The 9,225-nt window shown below is 38.5% G+C and overlaps 1 protein-coding gene across 1 annotated transcript in view; it reads right to left on the reverse strand.

The window, feature by feature from the left end:
• NAALADL2 (N-acetylated alpha-linked acidic dipeptidase like 2) overlaps positions 1 to 9,024 on the reverse strand; it is a 355,925-nt gene extending 346,901 nt beyond the window's left edge. Inside the window, exon 1 of the mRNA XM_072344515.1 lies at positions 8,983 to 9,024. The gene's annotated coding sequence lies outside the window, so the exon portion shown is untranslated. The remainder of the gene's footprint in view (positions 1 to 8,982) is intronic.
• Positions 9,025 to 9,225: the final 201 nt, after the last annotated feature.

Below are 9,225 nucleotides of genomic sequence, written 5' to 3' on the forward strand. Positions count from 1 at the left end.
TAAGCCATTCAGTTAAAGGTAGTTCTGATGGTTAGTTGTAGATTTGAAATCTTGTTCATAGTTATTTAAGCTCCAAGACCTCAGTCTTATTTAGACTAGTTTGCTATTTCTAAAAATGCTCAGGAACCTTAAAATCACACGTATAGATTGCTTTGATTAAAATAACTAACCTGCTTTAGGGCTTAAGTTTGATTTTTACACATACCAGTACGTGTTGAATCAAGACAAACTTAAGACAAAAGTTAAAAAAAGGCTAATCTTAATGTTTTATCACTCAAAATAATGATCTTGCCAGCACTCATATTAGTGGGAAAGCATATGTAGCCTTTACTCAAAAATGCTCTACCCACCCTTGCAGAATTAAATGAAAAACTGACATCTCAGAGAGCTCTCAATCACAGGGGACTCATTTTCTCTTTATTCATTCTGTATCAACTTGAAAGATGGAAACGTTTAACAGAGACTTTTCCCCAGACATGCATTGTTTTTACTAATATTTTCACACTGTGGTATAGCAATCCTGTCCAACATCTCACGGCAAGCAGCATCTTGAACATAAAATATATACTGTGCCAGCAGAGGAAACTGTCTCTTCTGCTATCTAGTAGACATATCAGTGGGTAGCAGGAAAGAATGTCAGATATGCTCATCAGTCATAAATAATTATAGATACCTATCATCATTGTTTTTCTCCACAATCATCTTATCTCTGACAAGATGTAAAAAGAAGCCTACAAGGTATGGGAAGGATTCTGCCAGCAAGTTGGGTGTCATGGACGTAGGAGAAGAATGAAGAGGTGTTGTTCAACTATTTCTGCTGTTACTTATCTATAGAAATGAACATTTTTGGATTTTATTAATTTATTTTAAAAAAATAACAAACAAATGTATAGAGGTCTCCAGAAGCTTGTTTGACATACATTTTCTTTTTCAAGGTTTCATGTACTTTTTAAGAAGACACCCAAGTGTTCTCTTGATGTAATTCATGATTATTTTTCATAACTCTTTAAATAGCTAAAACCAAGCATTCTAGTAAGTCCTAATGAATGAAAGCTTTACCTAGTGATCAGTCAGGAGCGTCTCTGGAGCCCACAGTACAGGTAGTGCAGTGCCTCCCTACAGAGGTATTTAAATAACTATATGAATGAAATGACCACATGGAATATCTCAGCAGTGAAGAAAAGATATTACTTGAAATTACATATATATATATATATATATGCAATATATATATGTGCATATTTTGCAAGAAATCCTAAAACAAAGAGGAAAGGTATAAGTTTCAGAAAGATCCCTGCTGAACATTCAGCATATTAGCATGAGAGTCATGCTAATATTAGAAGTGGGAAGTATTAAGAGAAGCTATTGAAAGAAACCAAACAGGTTATCATAACAATTCTGAGGCACTTGGATTGCTTGGACAAGTTGCAGAAATGTAAGAATTTAATCTCTTTCTATTTAAGACCAACTGTGATGGCCATATGCTGTTCTGTATTTGTTGTGCATTTTGTTTGTCCCACTAGAATATAAGCTCTTTCAGGCAGGGCCCGCCTGTTTGTTTGGCACAAACTCCCCTGTTATACAATACCGGGTACACACAAGTAGGGGTTATACTTATTATGTTAATCCTCTCTCTACGGCATGCTAATTAAAATAAAAAACCCTGATAAAACAGTGTTATAGTTTTCACTTAAGTCAACAGAATCAAGGACATTTTTCACTCACCAGGGGACTGGTGTGAAAAATCAAATATCATCTGCAAAAAAAATGAGAGAGCAAAAATCTATTCTAACTGTAGCAATAGACCGATAGTCTCAAACCTGAGTGAGAGTGCTGGGAAACAGTAACTCAAGCCATTAGTCCTCTTATTGACGGGAACAGAGCTTGTCCATACTGCTCTGAACACAAGCCATATGGTAGATGCATATGTTTTTATTGCAAGTTCTAGATATAACTTGCTTTCATTACAGACTCAAGTGAAGATAACAGGTCAACACCTATTTTCATTCCAAGACCTTGTAGCTTTTACAGGTCCCCAGAGCAGCATTAGCTGCTGCATGGAGAGACCAACACACAGAGTTTCTTCCTTGCACCTCCTCTGAATCACGTTATAAAAGCATGCACATTTCTTACCCTGTTGTTATCAGGAGACCTGAGCCCACCATAATTCAGACCCAAGTACCCAAAAATTGAGGATTCCTGGTTTCTGTAACCCCTGTGATGTTTCTATGACCTTTTCTGCCCCCATCACCTGTGTTGTATCCAGAGCAGACTCTGTTATATAGTAGTCCTTCATGAGCATTCATCATGAAGGCTCCTTTTCTATCTGTACCCAGTTTAGGGATCAAGGTGAACCCTCTGACAGCTTAAAAATAAAACAAAACCAAGTGTATTAACTTTATTTGCATTGATGTCAGAGGAATGAAAGACTGTAGCAAACTGCCTGATTTCAAAGGTAGCTCCAGGTGATTGGCATAGGCTGGTGTATGTCTACTAATACTCTATCACAGTTACAGATTCAGAGGAGAAACATTTACATGAGCAAGTACAAAAACCCTTGCAACAATGTTTGTTCTACAATTTAGTAGCTGGGATTTCTTAACTGTTTTCCAGACATATGCCCAAGCAAACTCTAACAAAGGAAGTAAATATTATGACGACTGAAAGGACAGCTGCAAACCTGAGACAACACCAACATTTTATCAAAATCATACCAGGTTCTATTACTGTTCTCCATTTATTGAATATAGCTAAAGTAAAGTCACGCCAATTAAAAATAAATCCAGATTAAAGTGGATAAATTGGGGAGGGGGGGGGGCGAGGGAGGGCTGTTTGTCCAGAGCTGAGGCTTCCTTTAAAGCACAGCCTGTACCAGATTTACTTGTTCTAATGCAGACCAGAGAAAAGAATATGTTATTAAACCTTTTAATTTCCAACACACTTCTGTGATTGCAATTTAAATGAAAACACATGACTTCGAATCCCACTTGATCTCTTTGCACTAGTTCTGGCAGCGCACAGGCTTTAATTCTAATCAGGATAAACAAATCCATAGCCGAGATCAGTAAAGAGAAACACACAGCAGTTGTGTGAGAAAAATCTTGCTTTTCTTTTTCACTGGGTAAAGGGTGAAGTACTGAGCAAAGGCCATAAACACTAAACTGAATGAAATTTTAAAAAGAAAGGAAATACTGGGAAGCAAAAGGGATCCAGAATAGATCTGAGAGAGGGAGCACTGCTTCAGTGCCTCTTATCAGGTGGCAGAAAGGGTGGTTTAGTGCTTTCATTGATTCTCATTTCAGTCTGTATTATCTTGGGATATTAAGAGTTTTACTCCCTGTAGCCAAAGCTTTGAAATCTAAGGGTGATTAAATTAGCTTTTAAGCAAAACAGAATATGCAGTGTGCAAAGACAGTAACCTAAGTAGAACAAATGACCTTTGCAGACTGAAGATGCCATCAGATAGATAGCTTGTTACGCGTTCATACCAAGCACCAGTGCATGGAGCAAGACAATTCTGCTCTGAGTGGTCAGGGTTTTTTTGGCACGAGGCAATGATAAATGGATTTTTCCAAGGAAGAATAAAAAGGCTTTCAAAGCGTAATAGAAATTAGAGTTCATCAGTGAAAGATAATGAATGGCTTATCAACAAGGTTGTCATTTCTAGAAATGAAAAGACTCATTTAAGTAGTTTAAAAAAAAAAAAAATAGAATGCCTTACAAAACTAGCAGAAGAAGGCAGCAAGGACAACAAATGTCACATTAAAGCAGATATATTTGCTGGTGGGTCATTTAAATTGTGCCTGAAGGATAATCCCAGCAAGATAGGTATTTGAACTTCGTTTAGCAGCATCTCTAGCTGAGATAAGGAGGACTAATCACTTTATTAGACCAACAAAGTCATTAGAGGAGAACTGGGGAAGAAGCAGCTATATTTGTACTTTTTCTTTTAAAACAAGATTTAGCAGAATAACTTTAGCAGCAAATGTTTATAATTTATCAGAAAGTCCAACTCTGTGGTACAGAAAAAAGCTGACTGTGCAACAGACCAAGAGTAGCACTGTTGTTGACTATAAGGAAAAATATAAATTTAACACACATTTTGTTAATTCCTTATGTTTTCTGAATGACAGACTACATTCAGTTTCCTTTTACGCATTAAACGTTTTAGAACAATATGCTCTGCATATCTAAACAGCTTAATTCCCTTGTAAATAGTACATAGAATTCAGATGACACAGTAGGACTCAAGCAGTTTGTTTGACCCTGCCTTTCACACAGAGCTCCTGCAACCATTACCAGCAGAGGCTGGGGCATGGGTAGCAGTTTCTTGCAGTTATCACTTGCAGGGATTTAACTAGTGTACTGCTAGAGGATAAGTGTTGCTAACAGATTAGTACTAATTAACCCAGATTAAGTTTTTATATTGTTTCTTAGCCCCTAGGAATAATAATAAAAAATAATGGTTATAAACTGAGCAAAGTTAGGAGAAGGTATATACTAGTCTTACATCCTTGGACAAACATTACTATTTTCAAACTCTTCATATACTAAAGTCAGCCCCACATCAAAACAAACTGCAGCCTTCAAATGCAACACTTGCATTTCTAGAATCAGGAAGTCAACACTCTTCAGATGTTATTAGTACAGACAAGGTGCAAATTACACCAAGACACCAACCAGGGTAAATCAATATCAGTCGAAGAGCCTCTTTGTCTGGTCTCACTATAACCAGCTGTGCTGAGGCCAAGCGCTTACAAGCTCTTAAACACACACTGTTAGCAGTGATATGTGCACATATCTGAAAAACAAAGAAACAAGGCTTCATAACCTGTTGATTTTACCTCCTCACACTTCTCTATCTGAAGGTGCAGTCAGTTTAGGGACAAACAGGGACAATCAGCTCTTTTATAACTCTAGCATTAACACAGAGGAAGATGCAGGTTGGATCACAAGCAGCTGCCTTTCCTTTCTGATTAACACTTTGCCTTCTATTTCCAGCTTGCCTTACACTCTTGCAGTTCACCTCCCAATCGACATCATCTGCTGCTGAGACCAGACATGGAACTCCTATGGCAGAGGTTATGCATATTACAATACACACAATATCTGGATAGGTTAAACATTATTTACAACTTGTTCTTGACAGCAAGTGTTAGGAAGAGAACAACTGACTTACAATCCCACAGTATACTCAGAATGATGTTTTGGAAATACTTCAAGCAGTAGTTTATGTAAACTAGATCTGATTTCTAAGAAAGCAAAAAGTAACCATATTGTCTTCTACCTACCACATTCCTTCCATCTACATACTGCTAAGAGCAGCATCTTCCCTGCAAGGTCAGAAGAAAACATTCCCATGGATCCTGGACTACAATTCCCTATGTCTGCCGCTATACCCTGATGAGTCAAAGGGATATTTGCATAGATGTATGAACTTTGGATAAAAACTATTAGATCATGAACCTAAACTTTTGTCTGCCTTACAGTGAGCAAAGGAAGGAGGAGAGTAAGACAAGCAACATTTAAGATAGAATGTTTAATGTAGAAAAGTTAATAAAAGTATCTACTAAAAGCATCTTATCTCCTTGGGACTTAAATAAGGGTATTTCACATTCAGTTTTAGCCTGGGTTGCCTATTCTTCCACATATCAGAGGATCGCAACATGACATGGACTGGAAAGGACTGGGAAGTATGCAGTCCACTCTCCTGTTCTAAGCAGGGTCAGCTCTGGGGTCAGACCACGTTGCTCAGAGTTATACCCAATTGGGTTTTGATAATCTCCACAGATAAAGCCTCTACAACCTCTCTGGCTATATTCTACTCAACTAGACTAATGAAGAGAACGTTTTTCCCTGACAGCCAATCTAAACCTCTTTTGTTCCACCGCCATTACTTCTCAACCTCTTGCCATACACTGCTGTGAAGAGCCTGCCTCTGCCTGTTCAGTAACCTCCACAAAGGCACTGGGAGGCTGCTGCCAGGTCGTCCATAAAGCCAAGTGAATCACAGTTTCCCTGTATTCAGGCACTGCAGTATACCCTGGGAACCTTGGTTTTATTTTATGAGATGCAGTTCTGTATGCCCAAATTATGATTTCTAAGACAAACTGCACCAACAAACAAAATAAACAAACAAACAAAAAAAAAACACAAAAAAAAAACAAATAGGTGTGGGTTTGGGTTTGTTGGCTTTTTTTTGCCAGTGAGACAACCACTCCCCAAAAAACTATGTTAAATTAACAAAATACAGCAGTACTGCAATGCAAGACCTGTTACAATCATCTCCTTTTTATCCCAGAATCTCAACTGTAAGACTATAAGAACTGCCACATTTTAAAATAGAGCAGTAAATCCCTGGTAGCGTTTATTCAAATATGGAAAAGACGTATTCCATACAGAAGTTTATCAACACAAATAGAGAAGGTCTGACTTAGAAAATCCAGTTTGCCTTACTTGTTATTTTACAAACACCTTCCACTAAAATCTTACAGTTTGTTGACAGCAATCTGAAATGTGTTAAAGTAGGATACACATACAGAATGCCTTATTTACTAAAGCAGAATTATTTCTGGAAGAGCTGAATGTAGAACAAGCTACATCTTGCTCTAGTTTACAGCTGAGCATCCTGTTTACATGCTGATGTCTGTGTTTGTTTTTTGGATACAGGAAGCAATGCTGAAAGACTTCAAATAATTCTGCCTCACACTGCCTATCAAGTTATTCCACTTCCATAGGAAACAATGGCTTGGGGTCAAGTTAGCTCATGCAGAGAAATGTGAGAAAGCAGAGTTGTCTTACTGCTCTAAGACAATGCTATTTTAACAGCTTTGATACAAGGATTTTATTTGCCAGCTTTCTTTCTCCTTTCTGTGTCTCTGAAATACATTTAATTTCCTTCTGGCTCTTTTTTGTTGCTCCAAATATTGTTCAAATTATTTTTTTTTCTTCCATCTAAACCTTATCCTACTCCTCCTTCTACAAGACAAAGTGCTAAAATTTTGACAAGGTTTGCTCTCTGTCTTCAAGCAATGCAGTCTTTACTCATCAGACTAAACTATGGAGCTATACGCAGCTATATATATATATTACATTAAATAATCATATATGCAAGAATATAATCTGTATCTCAAAATACAGACTGGATGGTCATATAGAGGGTTAAGAAGAAAAAGCTAGTTTTCCATATGAATCTCTGTACAAGTGCCAGCTGGATTTTGCAGCCCTGTGCTCAGCAAAGCGCAGTAAAACAAGAATGCAGTTAGTATTCTTAGAGTGCTCTGAAGAAGAACAGGAAGAGGCAAGAAAATAATCTTGCTCTGTACCAGAAAGAAGGGCTGGAAAGTCAAAGAGGAAAATTCAAGCTCCATCCTCTACAGTGTACAATCAGCATCACTCTTAGTCACTCTCATGCATCACAGTGACATTAAAGGTAATAATAAGCTGCGCATGAAAGAAAGGAAATACTGAAGAGATGCTGTTACAATATACCCCCCTCTCCTTTAACTCTACATGCCCTCCAGAAGAGCACATTGCTTCCAGGACATTGCAACTGCAATTTGCTGAAGCCCTGCCCAGGAAGGGACCCACTGTGCACACTTTCCCATTTCTTGGGGTACATTGATTAATGATTTATAGCAATACACCCATTCAAACAACTGGACTCAACTTGGTCTTTCAATTTTTAATTTAACAGCTGACTCACTCTACCTTCAGAGCAGTGCTAAGCAGCATGAGGCAGGCCCAACCACAGAGAGCCCTGGAACACAGGTGATGCTGGGGCAAAGCAGAGGCAGTGATGACTCCCTAATATTTTAAACATGACTTCAGGAGCAGTGAAAATGGAGGAGATCCAGAACAAAACATGGCACAACAGCACCATCCTGCTTCTTCTCCAATTGCTTGCCTAACTCTGCAAATAAACATCTATTCATCCCTTTAGGCTTGCATATACCAAATCATTACTTGTGTCAGGGGCACTGTAAAGTGGTACAGCAGAGCACACTGTGAAAATCCTGCAGAGTCCAAGGTTATACAGAAGGGAAAAACAAGATCACTTTTTTCACCTCAGGGGCAAAATTGGAGTTCACATTTGTGATGGACTGAATAATGCTTCATCACAAGAGCCAATTTTCTTCCAACTCCCTGCAGCTCTTAAAACATAGATCTTATTTTTGTTCTTGATTTGCTAAATGACTTTTCTCTCTATCGCACCTTTTAAAAAGTAAAAATAAATGATAAATACAGAATATCATGATTTACCCAGCTCAAAAGAAACTATACATAATAAAATTATGCTACTTCACCCCCATCCCCACACAAGGAGAAGAGTGCTATTTCCTCAGTGAAAACAAAAGAGAAAAGACTTGCTAGTTATTAAAGCGATCTAAAAACATATCCTGTAGCTGCTAACAAACAAACAAAAAGCTCTAGGGTGGTTCCATCTCACATTGCAAAAGCATATAGCGTACACTTTGAATCATTTAAGGTAAATAAAACTGTATAACTTAAGGAAATAAATACTCAGGTATTTGTCTAATGCACAGGACTAACATTAGATATTCATGCGCACACACACTATTTTTCTTTTACAGGACATTTCTTCCTGTATTGAAAGTTTTCCTTCTTAAGACTCATTTCCTCACTCTGCTACAGAAAACAGCCATCCCTGCAGGCATGGGGTGCACTGCCCCACATGTCCTACACTGCCTGGCAGCCCAACACAATAGATAGCACCTCACAGCCATAACCCACGGCCTCCCAGGTCTGCTTCCCAGCATAGAAACTTAACCCCACAGACCTCTTCTGGGAGGTGTTAGCTGTTAACACACATGAAGAAAGACAGAAGAGAAGGAAGGAATTCCAACAGCTTCTCAGCAAAGTGCAAAAACACCCCCTCACACATCCTCCCACAGGTCTTCCTAACTCAGCTTGCATGCATTCAGGAATATAAGAAGAAAAACCATACAAATTCTGTCCTACCTTTTTCTTAGCATTGCCAAGCAATCCCTACTTTGATGGGATCTTCTATATTTAAGGACAGCTGGCTCACCTCTCTCCCTTATACCTCAGTGAGCTCCACACACAGCTGAACATCATCACCACCACACAGCTGCAGCCCCGTTATTCTGTGCCCACCTCCTCACTCCCACAGCTGTGCTGTTGCCTTTGTGTTCTAGAAGCTTCTCCAGCTTTCTCTCCCTGTGGAGCTGGCAGATCTTTTCC

This window comes from Excalfactoria chinensis, chromosome 9 (genome assembly GCF_039878825.1).
Source record: "Excalfactoria chinensis isolate bCotChi1 chromosome 9, bCotChi1.hap2, whole genome shotgun sequence".
Taxonomy (NCBI): domain Eukaryota; kingdom Metazoa; phylum Chordata; class Aves; order Galliformes; family Phasianidae; genus Excalfactoria; species Excalfactoria chinensis.